The sequence below is a fragment of the Schistocerca cancellata genome, chromosome 7 (assembly GCF_023864275.1).
Source record: "Schistocerca cancellata isolate TAMUIC-IGC-003103 chromosome 7, iqSchCanc2.1, whole genome shotgun sequence".
In the NCBI taxonomy this organism is placed as follows: Eukaryota; Metazoa; Arthropoda; class Insecta; order Orthoptera; family Acrididae; genus Schistocerca; species Schistocerca cancellata.
Window position 1 is genome coordinate 401,907,293 of NC_064632.1, and position 20,351 is coordinate 401,927,643.

General features: G+C 45.0%; 1 pseudogene; it reads left to right on the top strand.

Moving 5' to 3' along the window:
• The first annotated feature begins 17,708 nt into the window (after positions 1-17,708).
• On the top strand, positions 17,709-17,827 carry LOC126093851 (5S ribosomal RNA; annotated as a pseudogene).
• The last annotated feature ends 2,524 nt before the right edge of the window (positions 17,828-20,351 follow it).

Below are 20,351 nucleotides of genomic sequence, written 5' to 3' on the forward strand. Positions count from 1 at the left end.
CAACTATTGCTGGATGCGTTCGTTCCATATTTTGTATTGTAAATTCTTTAATAGATTTACAAATTAAGCTTTTAGGACAACCACTATTCGCGCTCAGCTGGTTTTTATTGACCTGTTTTGCTCTAGTCTATAATATTACAAGAGCATCAACTGAAAGTCTGGAATTTACACTGTGAAACGTACAGTAAAGTCTGACTATATGAAATCTTACATTGACATTAATGAACATATACCATTTTCAGTATTGTAACTTGGGTTTACAGTAGAGTGAATAGATGATTACATTGCCAGCGCTAAAAATTAAGTTGGCTATAAAACAGTGTTTGCAACGTCCATGGCAATGTACACTCCTGGAAATGGAAAAAAGAACACATTGACACCGGTGTGTCAGACCCACCATACTTGCTCCGGACAATGCGAGAGGGCTGTACAAGCAATGATCACACGCACGGCACAGCGGACACACCAGGAACCACGGTGTTGGCCGTCGAATGGCGCTAGCTGTGCAGCATTTGTGCACCGCCGCCGTCAGTGTCAGCCAGTTTGCCGTGGCATACGGAGCTCCATCGCAGTCTTTAACACTGGTAGCATGCCGCGACAGCGTGGACGTGAACCGTATGTGCAGTTGACGGACTTTGAGCGAGGGCGTATGGTGGGCATGCGGGAGGCCGGGTGGACGTACCGCCGAATTGCTCAACACGTGAGGCGTGAGGTCTCCACAGTACATCGATGTTGTCGCCAGTGGTCGGCGGAAGGTGCACGTGCCCGTCGACCTGGGACCGGACCGCAGCGACGCACGGATGCACGCCAAGACCGTAGGATCCTACGCAGTGCCGTAGGGGACCGCACCGCCACTTCCCAGCAAATTAGGGATACTGTTGCTCCTGGGGTATCGGCGAGGACCATTCGCAACCGTCTCCATGAAGCTGGGCTACGGTCCCGCACACCGTTAGGCCGTCTTCCGCTCACGCCCCAACATCGTGCAGCCCGCCTCCAGTGGTGTCGCGACAGGCGTGAATGGAGGGCGAATGGAGACGTGTCGTCTTCAGCGATGAGAGTCGCTTCTGCCTTGGTGCCAATGATGGTCGTATGCGTGTTTGGCGCCGTGCAGGTGAGCGCCACAATCAGGACTGCATACGACCGAGGCACACAGGGCCAACACCCGGCATCATGGTGTGGGGAGCGATCTCCTACACTGGCCGTACACCACTGGTGATCGTCGAGGGGACACTGAATAGTGCACGGTACATCCAAACCGTCATCGAACCCACCGTTCTACCATTCCTAGACCGGCAAGGGAACTTGCTGTTCCAACAGGACAATGCACGTCCGCATGTATCCCGTGCCACCCAACGTGCTCTAGAAGGTGTAAGTCAACTACCCTGGCCAGCAAGATCTCCGGATCTGTCCCCCATTGAGCATGTTTGGGACTGGATGAAGCGTCGTCTCACGCGGTCTGCACGTCCAGCACGAACGCTGGTCCAACTGAGGCGCCAGGTGGAAATGGCATGGCAAGCCGTTCCACAGGACTACATCCAGCATCTCTACGATCGTCTCCATGGGAGAATAGCAGCGTGCATTGCTGCGAAAGGTGGATATACACTGTACTAGTGCCGACATTGTGCATGCTCTGTTGCCTGTGTCTATGTGCCTGTGGTTCTGTCAGTGTGATCATGTGATGTATCTGACCCCAGGAATGTGTCAATAAAGTTTCCCCTTCCTGGGACAATGAATTCACGGTGTTCTTATTTCAATTTCCAGGAGTGTATATGCAAAGATAATGTAGTGTTCTTATTGAGCAAGATGAAATTACACGCATCAAAGAAGTTTTGCATCACCTCTGTTCCGAGAGTTCCGCAACCTGCACAGAAAATTGGAATAGAGATCAACATAAACATCATTTTCGCCCTTTTTATTGCTTATGAAAACCACACAGTACCTCTAATAGCTAGAAGCACGTCCTCTTGCGTTGATGCGTGCCTGTATTCGTCGTGGCATATTATCCACAAGTTCATCAACGCTCTGTTGTTCCAGATTTTCCCACTCCTCAACGCCGATTCGGCGTAGATCCCTCAGAGTGGTTGGCGGGTCAGGTCGTCCATTAACAGCCCTTTTCAAACTATCCCAGGCATGTTCGATAGGGTTCATGTCTGGAGAACATGCTGGCCATTCTAGTCGAGCGATGTCGTTATCCTGAAGGAAGTCATTCACAAGATGTGCACGATGGGGGCGCGAATTGTCGTCAATGGAGACGAATGCCTCGCCAATATGCTGCTGATATGGTTGCACTGTCGGTCGGAGAAAGGCATTCAGGTATCGTACAGCCGTTACGGTACCTTCCATGACTACCAGCGGCATACGTTGAACTCACATAATGCCAACCCAAAACAGCAGGGCACCTCCACCTTGCTGCACTCGCAACCTGATCGGGATGCCTCCAAACACGTCTCCGACGATTGTATGATTGAAGACATATGCGACACTCATCGGTGAAGAGAACGTGATGCCAATCCTGAGCGGTCCATTCGGCGTGTTGCTGGGCCCGTCTGTACCGCGCTGCGTGGTGTCGTGGTTGCAAAGATGGACCTCGCCATAGACGTCGGGAGTGAAGTTGCGCATCACGCAGCCTATAGCGTACAGTTTGAGTCGTAACGCGACGTCTTGTGGCAGCACGAAAAACATTATTGAACATGGTGGCGTTGCTGTCAGGGTTGCTCCGAGCCATATCCGTAGGTAATGGTCATCCATTGCAGTTGCAGCCCTTAGGCAGCCTGAGCGAGGCATGTCATCGACAGTTCCTGTCTCTCTGTATCTCCTCCATGTCCGAACAACATCGCTTTGGTTCATTCCGAGACGCATGGACACTTTCCTTGATGAGAGCCTTTCCTGGCACAAAGGAACAATGCGGACGCGATCGAACCGCGGTATTGACCGTCTACATCTGGTCGAACTACAGATAACACGAGCCGTGTACCTTCTTCCTGGTTGAATGACTGGAACTGATAGGCTGTCGGACCCCCTCCGTCTAATAGGCGCTGCTCATGCATGGTTGTTTACGTCTTTGGGCGGGTTTCAAAAAAATGGTTCAAATGGCTCTGAGCACTATGGGACTTAACATCTATGGTCATCAGTCCCCCAGAACTTAGAACTACTTAAACCTAACTAACCTAAGGACATCACACAACACCCAGTCATCACGAGGCAGAGAAAATCCCTGACCCCGCCGGGAATCGAACCCGGGAACCCGGGCGTGGGAAGCGAGAACGCTACCGCACGACCACGAGCTGCGGACGGGCGTGTTTAGTGACATCTCTGAACAGTCAAGTGTTTAGTGACATCTCTGAACAGTCAATGTGACTGCGTCCGCGCCCTCCCATATAACTATGAAAAAGCTGAACACCGCCCGAACAGGCCTCGGGAGGCCCAACTGTATCGCCTGACCGCCGTGTCAGCTAGGCGTAAACTGGATGCGGATATGGAGGAGCAGTACACCACTCTCCCGGCCGCCGCCGTTGTGTTTTCGTGACCGAAGACACTACTTCTCAAACAAGTAGCTCCTCAGTTGGGCTAACAAGGGCTGAGTGCAGCCGTTAGTAGCGGGACAAGGTTCGTGTCAGGTCACTCTGCATTGTTGCCAAATTTATTCAGGATGGCGGCGATGACGTCACACAAGATGGCGGCATGTAGACTTGGCAACATCGCATGACGTTATCCAAGATGGCGAATTTTGACGGGAAAATAGGCCAATTGGGCTATGTCCACTAACCTAAGCCTCCAGAAGAAAAAAATGGCGGGAAGTTTGAATTCCAACAGGATAATGCATGCAAAACCGTACTTGCCTGTTATTATAATTTATCATTTATTAACATTCATTATCATTTATTATTATTTATTATCATTTATTATTATTTATTATCATTTATTATTATTGACCTGCCTCCACTAGAAAATTCCCTCCAAATTCAAATTCCAACACAATAATGGCTGCAAAACCTTACTTTTGTTTATTATTATTCATTATTATTCATTATCATTTATTAACATTCATTATCATTCATTGTCATTTATTATCATTCGGTGGTTGCGGCTCGGGATTGTGACGGATCGCGGTCCTGGACAGACGTGTGTGTGTGCTTTGACTGCAGACGAGCGCGTTGACCGCGCCAACTCACACTTGCGGAAGCCGAGCAGGGGCTGTGCGAAGTCTGAAATCAGACGGATGGGTGACTTCACGATCGTGTGGGCAGGGTGCGGGGTGGGGGGTACCTGCGCACGTCTGCTGAGTTATTTTGCGAGCGGATCTGCAGGCTCTGCTATGCGTCATTAGGATAGTTTACGAGTACTGAGCGTATCTACACATCTGTGTGAGGAATTATTTAGTAGCTGTTTGCTATAGTGTGTACTGAAATTATGATTGGGTGCGTGTCTGTGGGCTGTGCAACATGGCCCAGGGCACATCTGGGTGGGTGTTTTGTGACAGCGTGATAGATATACTGTATGGTTAAATAAGTTGTTCGAAAAAATAAATAGAGTGTTCTCAATGATTACACGCGCCTGCAGCACAGATCAGAGTGATTGGTTTTGCGTCACCATCTCGGTTGCATGTGAGTAGTAAATGTTTTCCCAGTGTGTGTGTCAATGAGCTATGAGCTATTCTGACAATAGACGTGAAGGCAGGTCCGGACCTGAGACGCCGGCGGTATACATGAGAAGAACAATGCAGCTTTGACATGTGTCAGAAGAGAGTGCCCTTTCTGGTCGGCTGTCACGAGCGCTCGGAAGCTGAACCTGACTGGAGACTCTGGAACCCCCACTCCCGCCGACCGACCGCGCGTAATCTAAGGCGCGTAGGCGATATTAGTTTCTCCGATGTTAGGTGCGAATGCGACTGTGTTGAGGTCATGTTTGGGGGGAGGCCGAGCAGAGACTTTTGGTCGGTTTGGCAGCTGGGGGTGTTTGGGCGCGTCTGTTGCACTATTTTGCGAGCATGTATGTGCACTGTGCGGTGCTTTATTTGGAGAGTTGAAGAGTACAGAGCTCGTCTGCTGATATTGTGTACTGCATTATTTAAGAGCTGTTTGGTATTGTGTGGTGAAATTAGGAGTTGTTTACATGTTTGTGGCCTGTGTCAGATGACCACAGTCGGATCAGTGCGGGTGTTTTGTGACAAATATACTCCACGACTAACTAAAAGGGATCCAAATAAATAGAGTGCAGTCCTTCCTTACTTCCCCGAGCAGCACAGCACAGTCTGAGTGGTTTTTGCGCAAAAAACTGCAATCTGGTCAGACTGTGAGTGAGTCGACAAATAACTGGACATATTTATCTGTAGAGGAGTTACAGGTCTGGATTGGAATGAATATCTTGATGGGTGTGGTTGTGTTGCCAAGTGTAGTGCACTACTGGAGTTCAGAACATGCCTTAGGTCAGCCTTACATATCGAAAGCTATGAGAAGCAAACGTTTAAAAAAGATATGTCCCAAATAAATAAAGTACACTCGTTACTCCTTCCATCAGCCTATGCACTGAAATTATTTACGAAAATTAGGAGTTGTATTATTACCATTGCCGCCACATTCTGCCAGCGCTCGATTGGTACCTATTTTTCCGCTCTTAACTGTTGTCATTAGCGGTCGAATGTCACTATCTATCTATGGATAACATAAATTTCCACATTAAAAGAAATCTCGCCTCCGCCGTTTAGAGACTCCTATATCCGAACACATAGCATAATTCAACTATCACTTGCTCTTATCTAATAACTCATCCATCAGGTCTGGGTGCAAGGTCACCCCTTTCTTAGTTTCTTTCAGCAGCAGACAGCTATTTTTTTTTTTACAGTGGTAGCTAAATTGCGCCATCAACTTAACATCACCATTCGCTAAACATATCTTCAGATACGTAAATACTCTTACTCAATTACACAGCGGTCCCGCTGAGGACATGACCTTCAATATTATAGTTCTTAATCCAATAACCACTGAAACAAGTACTAAATGCTCAAACTAATCCCATAGCGCCTTCCAAAACGAGAATCCGAGCGCCGCCGGCGGCACGTCAAAGCCACATAGCTGTACATCTAAATAGCCGTCCGCTCAGCCCCCAGGACCATCATGCTGAAGTGGGCTCTCCCTATACCTGCTCTCCAGCTATTGTCTAACGACATACAGTGCACAAATGGATTCCTGAATAGCGCAGATCTCTATCTCCCCCTTGTATCTCCAACAGGACATGTAATCAGTGTCTCCCCCAGCCAGTGATCCCGACGTCATTCACTCATCGCTGACAATTTCCGCTCTCAAATCTTAAACACTCGCATATATAAAACCATATTCACTACTGCCAAAACTCACTTAATAATAAAATAGCATTCTCCCTTTCTAAGCATAGATGAGTATGCATTTATCTTCACCCATCTGATCTCTGCAATTTAAGTCGGAGAAAGACATATCTATTACCTTCTGCAACCTGTCTGTAAACAGAACGATCTCAGTTACTACAACAGGACCTTGTTTTGACCATTCGCCGGAAATGCGCGCAATTTTGTACGCCTCAAACTAGGTACAAGTACAACAGCTCCTCAACACCCTATCATCTTTATCCTCTACCATCAAACAGTGAAAAAGTCACTAAGGCACTAATGCGATTCACCTCCAGCGCGGCAAACGGAATTCACAATACTCTCCCTGAATAACTCAGAGTGCGACCATCCAAGAATTCCTAACAGCTCGCAAAGTCCGACACATCAAACTACAGATGCCTGTATGAAAAAGATCATATTAAATATACACATGCTGCAGAGACCCCTTTAAAGTTTGATCACCCATACTCTAAGCGAATGAGAAGCTGCCTCTGGCCCTTCTTCAGACAGTGTTTTGTAACACGCTTTTGCACACTGCCGAGCATTTCGTCTTTCTGCTGCGACTTCGAAGTCAGTGTCTGATTCTAAACAGACATTAACATGGACTGATGCACGGCCTCTCACAGGAAACTATACCTTGCACCTTGTAAATCATATTCTTACAGTCGATAGCATAACATTGAATGATTTTAAATAAAGGACAGCCACAACACAAGGAAACTAGAAGAACCTGGTGGCGTTGTAGCGACTTCCCTCTAAAGTGATTGACCACCTCTACATTTGAACTCATATATCGCAGTGACCAAATAGTTCCATTTGTAGTGATTGGTCATTTTTGCACACAAGTACGGGATCACCGTTTTCGGGACTAGCAACCCCGGAAGTTGCGGTCCATCAACCAACATTTGTCGCCCAACTCAAGCAAGCATTGTCAGTCAATCATTATGTTGTACCCAATGCACAGATGCGATGGATAAGACACCACCGATATACTATAATATTATCCATCACAGTTGATATCGCGAAAAATTATACAGTAAGTCCAACATTGGCCAATCATGTGACAGCTTGTTTTCTTAATTTCAGTATCATAGCTAAACCATACATCCTCTACTTTGCAAGTATCATTGCGAACATTCATAGATGACTGCTCAGCACGTCCATTCACACTTAATTCTTGAACACATAAAGACGATCAAATTATACCAGGCAACGCTATACATATTTCTAAGACCTCGCGCATAGTATTCGATTAATCTCTCTGCGTATGGCGGTCACAGAGCTATCTAGTCCTCTTACGTTAAAAGACCATCCTCACCTCGGCATTGACCAAGCTGATGCCAGACTGAGATTCATTGGAAGAATCCTAAGGAAATGCAACCCGAAAACAAAGGAAGTAGGTTACAGTACGCTTGTACGCCCAATACTGCTCACCAGTGTGGGATCCGTACCAGATAGGGTTGATAGAAGAGATAGAGAAGATCCAACGGAGAGCAGCGCGCTTCGTACGAGATCATTTAGTAATAGCGAAAGCGTTAAGGAGATGATAGATAAACTCCAGTGGAAGACTCTGCAGGAGAGACGCTCAGTAGTTCGGTACGGGCTTTTGTTGAAGTTTCCAGAACATACCTTCACCGAGGAGTCAAGCAGTATATTGCTCCCTCCTACGTATATCTCGCGAAGAGACCATCAGGATAAAATCAGAGAGATTAGAGCCCACACTGAGGCATACCGACAATCCTTCTTTCCACGAACAATACGAGACTGGAATAGAAGGGAGAACTGATAGAGGTACTCAAGGTACCCTCCGCCACACACCGTCAGGTGGCTTGCGGAGTAAGGATATAGATGTAGATGTAGAACGGTAGTATTCGACGGACATGCTGCCTCATACACATTCTTCATTCTCCGATGGATGTCAAATGGTTCAAATGGCTCTGAGCACTATGGGACTTAACATCTGTGGTCATCAGTCCCCTAGAACTTAGAACTACTTAAACCTAACTAACCGAAGGACACACACACATCCATGCCCGAGGCAGGATTTGAACCTGCGACCGTAACGGTCATGCGGTTCCAGACTGAAGCGCCTAGAACCGCACAGCCACACCGGCCGGCTCCGATGGATGTCCACCGGTGTTGGTTCTTCGGCAGCCAAGGAAAGAACAACAGCACGTGGGTCCTGTTTAGACAAATTTGATTATAACGTGTCCATTGTTCATGTTTCCGCATTTACTGCATGCTCATGAGGAAGATAGGAATGGCACGCTAATCCCTTGACTAGAGGTCGGTGCTTATATACCTGCAGAGGAGTCACATACGTTGAATATACGCTGCAATAACGCCCTCAAATGGAAACTTTTGATCACCCCTTATACAAATCTCGTATTATCATCATCACCAGAGATATCTGAGAGAGGCAGCATAGTGGTCGGCCTGTCTGCTTCGAATGCTGGTACTCTAATTTTATCCAACTGGGTCCCGCGAGACTTACGTCGTCTTTTTTAAAAGGATACTCTAGAACTGGTTGCAGCAGTGTGTTTACAGATGCTTTGCATTTTCGCAGAACCCTTCCAGTCGCCTTCCCTATTACTGATTTTACGTGATCATTTTATATCCCTTCTCAGTCCTTGTTCTTCTTCATCTTATTCGTTTCGTTAATGTTTACCCCTCTTAGTTACGAGCTTGGCTGGACTCAAGCTTCACCAATTTTTTTTTTTAAGTTCATAGCTGGAAGCTCTTTCTGCCGCCGCAGTTGTCAGTAGAAGCGGCAAAAAATATTCTAACCGGAATAAAATAACCGGATACTTCTTAGTCACAGTTAGCAAAATAACCGGTTGTAGTAACAGGCAATTACTTCAGTAATACCGCATGTCATCAGTCTACCAACGTGCGTACGTCATGGTTCACTACTTTCGGTCTCGCTCTTCTTGCTACCAGCAATGGACGGTGAAACTCTGACGATACCACACTCTCTCGTGCTGGCGAAACGTAAGAAAAATCTGTTGTGAATTGGCAGGAGCCAATTCACGGAGTTTGGAGGAAGCCGAAAGGCACGCGATTAAGCTCACGCAGGCTGGCGTGAGGTCTGGAACAGGCCAGAGAAATAAGACTAGCAAAACAAGAGTAACTGGTAGAATACTTAACTTTAATCCACAATGGGTGAACATCTCTCGTTACTGTACAGGCTTCACAATATTAATTATCAAATGCTATGGCGCCTTGCTAGGTCGTAGCAAATGACGTAGCTGAAGGCTATGCTAACTATCGTCTCGGCAAATGCGAGCGTATTTGTCAATGTAGCTTCGCTAGCAAAGTCGGCTGTACAACTGGGGCGAGTGCTAGAAAGTCTCTCTCTAGACCTGCCGTGTGGCGGCGCTCGGTCTGCGATCACTGACAGGGGCGACACGCGGGTCCGACGTATACTACCGGACCGCGGCCGATTTAAATGCTACCACCTAGCAAGTGTGGTGTCTGGCAGTGACACCACAAAATCATCAAACAAACGCCGGTCGAAGAACCGGGGACAAAAGGTAACAGGCAGTTTGTCAACACGTGGGCAACGAAAGCCTTAGGAATTTTGTAGGGAGACTAGAGTTTAATGTCCCGTCGACAGTACTGATGTTAGTGCACAGGCTCGGATTAAGGACCGGGAAGGAAATCGGTCCTGTCCTTTTCAGAGCAGCGATCCCGGCATTTGCCTGGATCGACTTAGCGAAACCATGTAAAATCTAAGTCCCGATGGCCGAACCGGGATTTGAACCGTCGTCCTCCCGAAAGCGAATGCGGTTCAAGTGTGCTACCCTGTGCGCCACATCGCTGGCCCTCGTGTGGTGAATAGTTCATGTACGCATATCGATAACGATAAAAGTCCTATAATGTTTCCTTCGTTAGTAGTCAACGCTGTGGTCCAGTGTTGAACGGCGATCGGAAATGGTTGAACCGTTTGCGAGATATGTATGAATAAAAACGTGTGATTTCCCATGAATCCGTAGTGATTGTTTGAGAGAAGAAAGAACTGAAGAGCATAGCGCAGGACAGCAGCTTTCAGTACTTCAGTAAAATGTACATTTCCAATCGAATAAATATTTCCACAATATATCGATATCACATCTTTGTCGTGAAGCGATGTCCAAACTGCTCTTTGGCTTGTGCACTGTATGTAACCGGCGGGAAAATGCTCCTACTGGAGGACAAAAAAGACGAATATGCTCCTTTTTATTTGCAAGACTCTGACTTAAAAGTGATACACCAGCTGCCTAATTCTACCTTCGTGAGAACCTTTAAAAATGAGAATATATTGGCGCTCTTTTTAATATGCAATTTAACTCTCACTATCACAAGCACCCCTAACTGTAACTCGCTCTCTCCCACTAGTCCGTTGCTGTAAGTCGCTCACACCCATCCATTCGCACTTGCCCATTCTTACCGACTCACTCAGCCTGACTCATTGTCATTATCTCCTTCTGCCTCTCTCTTAATGTCTCCTGTCTCACAGCCACAGTCCCCTTCATTCTACCCCACTACTATAGTATCCTCTCACTGTCACTGTCTCCTTCTTGCTCTTTCTTACTGCTACTACCTCACTTATTCCTTCGCAATGTTGCTGCCCTTCACTATCATCATCTCTCTCCTCCACGTAGTCATTATCACAGCCGCGTGGGATTAGCCGAGCGGTCTAGGGCGCTGCAGTCATGGACTGTCCGGCTGGTCCCGGCGGAGGTTCGAGTCCTCCCTCGGGTATAGGTGTGTGTGTTTGTCCTTAGGATAATTTAGGTTAAGTAGTGTGTAAGCTTAGGGACTGATGACCTTAGCAGTTAAGTCCCATAAGATTTCACACACATTTGTTTTCATTATCATAGAGTGTCTCATTATCAGTGGCTCCCACTCACTTCCGCTTCCTTCTTCTCTTTGTTCTTCTCCTACTGGCTCTGTGTCCTCCCCTCTTTTCCTGTCACTGACTATTATGGTCCACTGCCACTGTATCCCTCTTTTTCTCGCACTCAGCCATTGTCTTCTTCTCTCTTTCTATACCACAACCAGAGTCCACTATCTTCCAATACTTGTTACTTTACCGTCTCTTTCCCGCTGCCACAGCCTCGTTGCACCTCAGCATAAAAAGAGCGAATACATTCGCAAGCCCCAATTTATGGAATTTTTTTTGAAAGTGCTGAGGTAGATAGAATGAGGCAGCTGGTACCTCGCTTTTCAGTCACTCTTTTGAATAAACAGGAGCCTATTCACTATGTTTCTACTCCGATAGGAGCATTTTTCCGCTCGTTCTGTTCTTTTTCCTGTTACAGCATGGTACGTCGCTCATTTGAAAAGAACTTTATGGGCTAGTAAAACTTTGATAGTTCGCTTTTGTGAAACTGAGATAGCGCAAAACTAATTTCACACCCCAGACTGAATTTTACGTGCACAAAAATTTTTCATGCGCTTCAGTACTACAACACACGGTTCCCAGAACACTTCTGATGATAAACGAGACATTTGACAGCATATGTCTCAGTCCTACGTCACTTAGTAAACTGCTTTTTCGCCTCACACCGTATATTACGTGCGTTTTATGTGTATACAATAGTGTAATTTTGAATCTGTTCATATCGGAAACGGATAAAGATATTAATAAAATTTTCGACGTGTTCGAGGTAAGGATCTTAGGAATATATTGTAAAAAAAATCTGCCATTTGCTGTGCATTACCGTCTTGGAATCCGCTGGTCCGTTTTGGTAGCCAAAAAACATACCTTTGGAGTGTTTATCGATAGCGTATAAAGAGTTCTGAAAACGGGAAGCTTGTGCTTCTAGATAAATGCCTAGAGAATATACTGTCAGATTTGACCAATGTGCTGCGTGAAGGTATTTCGATATCCGCTGCTGACGGTGAAAAAATAGTGAAAGCGCTTTTTTCGGGTTTTCTCAGTAACCGCCCATGAACTAAATGGTCCCCTTAAAGCGCATTGTAGATCACATCCAATGCAAAAAGAATCTGTTAATTTCGCCCGTTTTCATAGGCTGTAGAAGTGTGTAATATTCAGTACTGTAGGTCCGTTAACAATACGGCTGGTCCCGGCGGAGGTTCGAGTCCTCCCTCGGGCATGGGTGTGTGTGTTTGTCCTTAGGATAATTTAGGTTAAGTAGTGTGTAAGCTTAGGGACTGATGACCTTAGCAGTTAAGTCCCGTAAGATTCCACACACATTGTAACATTTAGTTAACAATAACACGATCCTTCTGCTGCGTATGCCAATAGTCCCTAACAGCTGTACAAATGCTCCCTAGCCAATGGGATATCCAAAATACTTTCTGTCATAAACAGAACCTGAATTGTGAGTCCCGGAAAAACCCTTTTTTGTGCTCAGATTTTTGAAACATATTTATAGAGCATATTGACGCATGCATACCTATTAGCAGCATAAGTACATAAAACGTTATATTAGTGAAAGAAGTAAAAGCAATATCTCTTTATATTTTGTGATATGACAGTTAAAATTAGATCTCTTCGACCCGAAAGATGTTCCAAATACGTATCAACTGTGAATATAAACATGTGTTTCTGGTGTCGTAACATATTCCTATGATTATTTATTTATCAGTGAAACCAGTGTAACGCCGTTTGTGGTACTTTAGAACTGTCACAAAGTGATGCTAGTAATGACTAATTTCTCTAAAACAGTTTTCACTGTTTGTGCTACGTATTTCATGTCACATAGGAGATAACTGTAGCTTCTTCATCAAAGTGGCGAACTGCATTTGGTCCATTGAAAACAGGGCGAATCTCCTCAGCCATCTCTGATAATTTGTTACTTTGCACCCCTTACAATCAGGCAGTATCTGGTACATTACAGTTCGTCTCTCATTGTTACCAGAGTTCAAAGTTACAAACAACTGTCCCTTCTCAGAGCCTTAGATTTAGAAGGACATTCAGAAGTGCAAGAGTAAAAAATTTGATGAATTCCTGACATTGCCGCAGATGCAAATGGCTATTGTAAAAGTCAAGCAAAAGTTATTTGTCAGTGAAAACGCGTTCTAGGAAGACTTACACAGACAGCTAACACCTGAGAGCGTTTCCAGTGTCTAGTGGTTTCCAGCTGGAAGCCTTCCAGGCGATTAGTGTCGTATCAGCGCTCTCGTTGAAACTAGTTCCGCAGAATGCGCTAAAAAAACACTCCACAACACAAACACGGTACTCTAGCGGTCTGCAAATCGCTCTTGTACTTGACACGTGCAAGGATATTACGCAGGAACCTCTGATCTCGTGACCTGAGTGAAAGCTATTCATCTACTCAGCCCAGACATCCACGGTAGCTGAAAAGTGATTTTACTGCTACGGTTCGTTAATGGTGGCAGTGGACGCTATAACTATCAAATGAAACACTTGTTTGACAGGGCGGCACTAGAACAGAAATGTGGCAACACAGTAAGAAATAACCAATAACATTTGTTAAGGGCTGTGATACAGTGTGATACTTAGCTTTGGTAACAGTTTGATGCCTGGCAGTTTATGTCCCATACCTTATATAATGAAATCGAAATAATTCAGCTGTATCTTGGCAGCCTATGATATTGTCGCTATGACTGAATACAAAGATCGTTAGTAAAGCATTTTTTTTTCGATAGCTGGTTTCGGTAAGACTAAGTTACCATCTACGGGTTTGCAATGGACAGAACCAAATTGTCAGGGTAATAATTTTACAAGTCAAGTATAACAATGTAGAAAATTAACTGTTCGTACACTTGGAAAAGTAACATATCTTAAGTTCTACAAATTCACATTATCTTGTCCTTCTGTGCTAAGTATCGTGTCACGTTACGCAAATGCATTTGAAGAAAATGAAAACCATTGGATACCGCCATATAAAATTTAAAACAGCAACATGTACAAATATATAGAGTTCCGCTACGGCTGACTACAGACAGATGCACAGTAAACACAACTATTCCATAAGCTTACCAGGTGGCACTGTCGTAGTACAAACTGGAAAGGTTTTGGGTGAAGCAAAGGTATGAATATGCAATATCAAGGAATTGTAAATGTACGTACTGAAAAAAGAGCTTTCAAAAAATCGTTATTTATATACAAAACATAATCGAAATCAAAAACCATGGTGATCTTAAACCAACAAATTATTGTCAAAAGTTTTAGGGAATTCTTAAAAGAATTCGTTCTATTAACATGTAAAATTGATTTATAATAAGTTTATGACGTAATTCATACGAAATGAAGCCGTATAACATACTAAGATAAAACAGACTCCAAATTGTCAAAATTATGTTTGAAACAACGAATTCAGAAAATAAATGTACTCAGTATTCAGATTCCATACCAAGAAACGGCAGTATATACACATACTACGGTAGCTTAAACGCTGCAGAGCCAAAGAAACTAGTACACCTGCCTAAAATCTCAGAGAGCACGCAGACGTGCCCCAATACGACGTGGCATGGACTGGACTAATGTCTGAAGTAGTGCTGGAGGCAATTAACACTATGAGTCATGCAGAGCTGTCCATAAATCTGTAAGAGTACGAGTGAGTGGAGATCTCTCCTGAACAGCACGTTGCAAGGCATCCCAGATACGCTCAATAATGTTCGTGTCTGGGGAGTTTGGTGGCCAGCGGAATTGTTTAAGCTCAGGAGAGTGTTCCTGGAGCCACTTGGTAGCAATTCTGGACGTGTGGGGTATCGCATTGTCCTTTTGGAGTTGCCGAAGCCCGTCGGAATGCACAATGGAATGGGTGCATGGATGTAATGGCTTTTGGTTTTAATGTCATCGAAAGACCTATGTGTACTGGTTACAGTACATTTATTCATAACTATATATTATTTTAGATCTCATTTATTTCTTCGTGATCACTTATGTTTAACAAACATGAGTACTTTTTGATCGCTGTGCTGGTCAGAAAGCTTTTCTAATTTTTCATGTATGTATATTGTTGAGTCGTCCTTTATGATACACTGCATCCTTGCGGGCTACTTAGTGCGCCTGTTGTGAGATTGTTTCATGGCAGTACATGATATATAAACGCATTGCACATGAATGGTTTTCATCATGAACAGGTTCTTGTGGGCGTTTTTCATACGGTCTACGTGTTATGATCTGAGGTGCGTCTTATATTCGTTCTTCTAACACGCCTTGGACATTCATTTTATATATATGGCATAATGCATGCCCCTCAACAGTGTATTACTTAGCATTTTATCCCTTGACCCAACACATAGGTCATGTTCCTTCCCTTTACTTGTGTATGAAGTATTGTCTCCTTTATACATTTATCATCTTCTCCATTTATTTTGTCTTTCAGTAGGTTATTTCAGGGTTTTGCGGATAATGTATGTCCGACTGGCTAATAAACACCATGAATAATTACTTAATGAAGTTCTTAATAAATAATATAATTGTACACTGTATTAAGTGGAATTCGTTACGGTTTATTTTAAATACGTGACAATGGGTGTATCTGTTCGTTCTATCAAATGTTTGCTGTAAATTCACTCGTAGAGTCTTGTCCTAGTTTCTCATTTTGTTCTCAACCTGTTTATGTGTAGCTTGATTGATAAACGGACATGCTACCGTTACTGTTTTATGCATACAGGCCTGAATATGGCGCAGTGAAGTACCGAAACTGGTAGCAACAAAATAAATAAAATCGTAAGGACGGTTGTATTCGTTTTATTTTCTCACAATAGTAAACGGCCATCGCCCCAAAGACTTCCCGCCAAACAGATGGGGATACAAAAAGTTGAGTGGGTGCAGGTGATCAGAGAGGAGGCTTAGGTACACGTCACCTAACAGAGTACTGTCTAGATGTGTCAGGGGTCCCATATCACTGCAACCGCACACGCCCCACGCCGTTATAGAGCCTCCACCAGCTTGAACAGGGTCTATGGAGGGTCCATGGATTCATGAGATTGTCTCCATACCCGTACACATCCATCCGCTCGATACAATCTGAAACGAGACTCGTGCGATAAGGCAACGTATGTCCAGTCATCAGCAGTTCAATGTCGGTGTTGACGGGCCTAGGCGAGGCGTAAAGCTTTGCGTCGTGCAGTCATCAACTGTGCACAAGTGGGCTTTAGGCTCCGAAAGCCCATATCGACGATGTTTCGTTGAATGGTTGATGGCCGAGCATTGAAATCTGCAGTAATTGCGGAAGGGTTGCACTTCTGTCACGTCGAACGATTCCCTTTAGTCGTCGTTGGCTCCGTTCTTGCAGGATCTTTTTCCGGCCGCGCGATGTCGGAGATTTGATGTTCTCCCGGTTTCCTGATATTCACGGTAGACTCGTGAAATGGTCGTACAAGGAAAGCTCCACTTCATCGCTACCTCGGAGATGCTGTATGTCATCGCTCTTGCGCCGACTTCCGGGTTCAAACTCACTTAAATCTTGATAAACTGCCACTGTAGTAGCAATAACCGATCTAACAGCTGCGGCAGACACTTGTTGTCTTATAAAGGCGTTGTCGACAGCAGCGACGTATTCTGCCTGTTTACATACCTCTGCATTTGAATACCCATGTCCATACCAATTTCTTTGGCGCTTCAGTGTACGTTACACGACTGTCAGTAAAGAATGATGTCTAGCTACATCGTATGTGTTGCTCGATGTTTAGGTGAATCTGTTACGGCTACATATCGAATGGGGACGTTGACTATTTTAATTTACACCATAGATACTGTATAAGCGCCGGCCTGTGTGGCCGTGCGGTTCTAGGCGCTTCAGTCTGGAACCGCGTGACCGCTACGGTCGCAGGTTCGAATCCTGCCTCGGGCATGGATGTGTGTGATGTCCTTAGGTTAGTTAGGTTTAAGTAGTTCTAAGTTCTAGGGGACTGATGACCATAGATGTTAAGTCCCATACTGCTCAGAGCCATTTGAACCATTTTTTTTACTGCATAAGCACGTAGTGTAGGAATAAGACCAATTAAGTCAAAGAACCTGTACTATATAATTTTGTTACATGTGAAATTTCTTGCTCGGTCTATAGATCAAGAAAATGTAGATACCAATAGGGCAATTGCAGAGCTCACCTGTAATCATTAAGGACAGAGTAAAAGTTCAGAAATAACGAAGATTGCGAAGGAAGTCACCTTTGTTCGTAACTACACCGCAGGAAATCCGATTTTAGTCGTGAAATTATTTGACTTCAATGTCGCGAAGGAATCTACGTGTACTGTCTGCTCTGGACCAGTTTATATTAACTTCGGATAAAATTTTGGCGACGTCATCAATGTCGCAAAGTTCTTCTGTTGAGTTCACCCTTATACATGGTGCAAATGTCTGCAACCTTTGACTTTATTTCGCTGTTGGGTTGAGTTTATAATGTCGCACTGTCTTTCGGACGCCAACGGCCTTGCCGCAGTAGTAACACCGGTTCCCGTCCGATCACCAAAGTTAAGCGCTGTCGGGCTGGGCTAGCACTTTGGATGGGTGACCATCCGGTTTACTGAGCGCTGTTGGCAAGCGGGGTGCACTCAGCCCTTGTGAGGCAAACTGCGGAGCTACTTGACTGAGAAGTAGCGGCTCCGGTCTCGGAAACTGACATACGGCCGGGAGAGCGGTGTGCTGACCACATGCCCCTCCATATCGGCATACAGTGACGCCTTTGAGATGAGGATGAGACGGCGGCCGGTCAGTACCATTGGGTTCAAAATGGCTCTGAGCACTATGGGACTTAACGTCGGAGGTCATCAGTCCTCTAGAACTTAGAACTACTTAAATCTAAGGACATCATACACATCCATGGCCGAGGCAGGATTCGAACCTGCGAAGTAGCGGTCGCGCGTTTCCAAACTGAAGCGCCTAGAACCTCTCGGCCACACCGACCTGTACGGGAGGAGCGTGAGCACTATCTTCCGGACGGTAGTTCATTCCGGCCACCGCATTTCAGATTTTGTAAACTACTGTGTGTGTCCTCAGAATGGTATATTTTAAGTACAAGCGACAAATATTTGATGAAATACCTATGCGTATCGGAATTAGGCTGATGCTAGAACCAACACAAACGATACAAAAGTAAGCCACACAGTTGTATATTGCAATGTCCAAGTAGTCTCGCAAAACTTAGACAGCTAGGTTCTGAACACGTTTCCAGATGGAAGGTCTCCAGTCATGAAGCGTCGTTTCCAGAGGCAGCACAGAATAAGCTGCCCATTCAAACTGCATGTCGAGCTCGTCATCCTTGTAGTCTACGCAACGTGTGCGTACTTGACACGTGTTACTCAAAAAGCTCCAATCTCTTCCATGAGTGAAGATTGTAGTGCTGATCACAGCTTTCCAATTTCTAGAAAAAGAGAATTTATATATAATACTGTTCGTCTCTCTCTTCCGTTGCTTTAAGCAATGTAGATAATACAAATATACATGTCTAATTCCATGCAGTGGATGAGAAGTGTTCATAATACCAGAGAAATCCAACTGAATGTAAACTGTACGGCTAAAAGTCACGGAAAAACATGACACATTTGAAGATCGAATGTTGCGACAAGATTTGACGTAAAGCGCGAATATAGACTGGTGAGCAAAACTTTAGGACGAAAGTAGCTTTCGTATGACAAGCCAGTGCCAGGAAACATAGCTGGACGAAATTTGGATCGTACGAAGAAATATCTTTTACTGTATAGTACAGATGGTAACTGAAAAAAATATGTATTGGAAAGAACAGAAATTGAACTTTTATTCAAAGACGAAAATTACACTGCAGTTACCGCATTTTATGGTCCATGGATATTTATTTATTTATTCTTCATAATTACAGCCATTACCTGGTGAGCTTAAACAAGGATTACAAATCAGGTTTCCTTGGATAGTAATAAATATATTAAGTATTTATTTCTGATGCTACAACTACTTCTCTGGACAAAAAAAAAGGGGAGGACATGATTCTTAATAGGGGGTGTGAACATCATGGACGTCAACGCATGCTTTGCGGTGTGCTCCCATATTGGCCACATGGCAGGTAAGGATTTATTGCATTATGGCATTCCAGTGCTCGATCAGAGCGGTTGACGAGTGCTGAATGGTTCAAATAGCTCTGAGCACTATGGGACCTAACATGTGGGGTCATCAGTCCCCTAGAACTACTTAAACCTAACCAACCTAAGGGCATCACACACATCCATGCCCGAGGCAGGATTCGAACCTGCGACCGTAGCGGTCGCACGCTTCCAGACTGAAGCGCCTAGAACCGCTTGGCCACAGCGGCCGGCAAGTGCTGAATGGTTGTTGGTACATGTGGACGAGCTACAATGAGTGTGCCAATTGCAATCCATAGATGCTCGATGGGATTCAAGTTGGGGGGTTGGGCAGGCCAGTCCATTAGCTCAATACCCACTCGTTTCAAGACTTCCTCCAATTACCTTGTTCGGTGCGGTCGCACATTGTCATCCATAAATATGAAGTGATGGCCGAAAGCACCCAAGAAAAAACGCGCATGGGTAAGGTGTGCAGTGTCACAATAACGGCGAGTGTGAACTATAGTTTAGTTTTGAATAGCTGTTTAAAAATTTGGAGTTCAGTACGTCTATGGAACTCTATGACTATCCATAGCGTAACACCAGGACCACCATGCTCAACAATGCTCTGGAGTCCATTTTCTATTCCCAGCTCTCGCCGAATGAGGCTATATCCGGATTCACGACGCAGACTGCGTCTGCTGTCTCCTAGGAGAGCATGCGACCCCACTGGTCACTGCTCCAGTTACTATGCCATTGGCACCATCGCAAATCTTTGAACACCATGGACTCACCGGCAAATGTTATTGTGACATCGTACACCTTCCCCACTGTGGCGTCTGCATCTCCTTAGAATTGACACGACTCGGCGGTGATGGTTGTCGCAGTCGATATGACGTGGAACGGTGTCCGTCGCTCACGACAACGCCACTCTGTAACTAGTAGAAAAAAAAACACACACACACACACAATCTCCTCGCGTGATTTGTTCATATTTCAGACACCGTATTTCGTGATTAATGTCAATATTTCG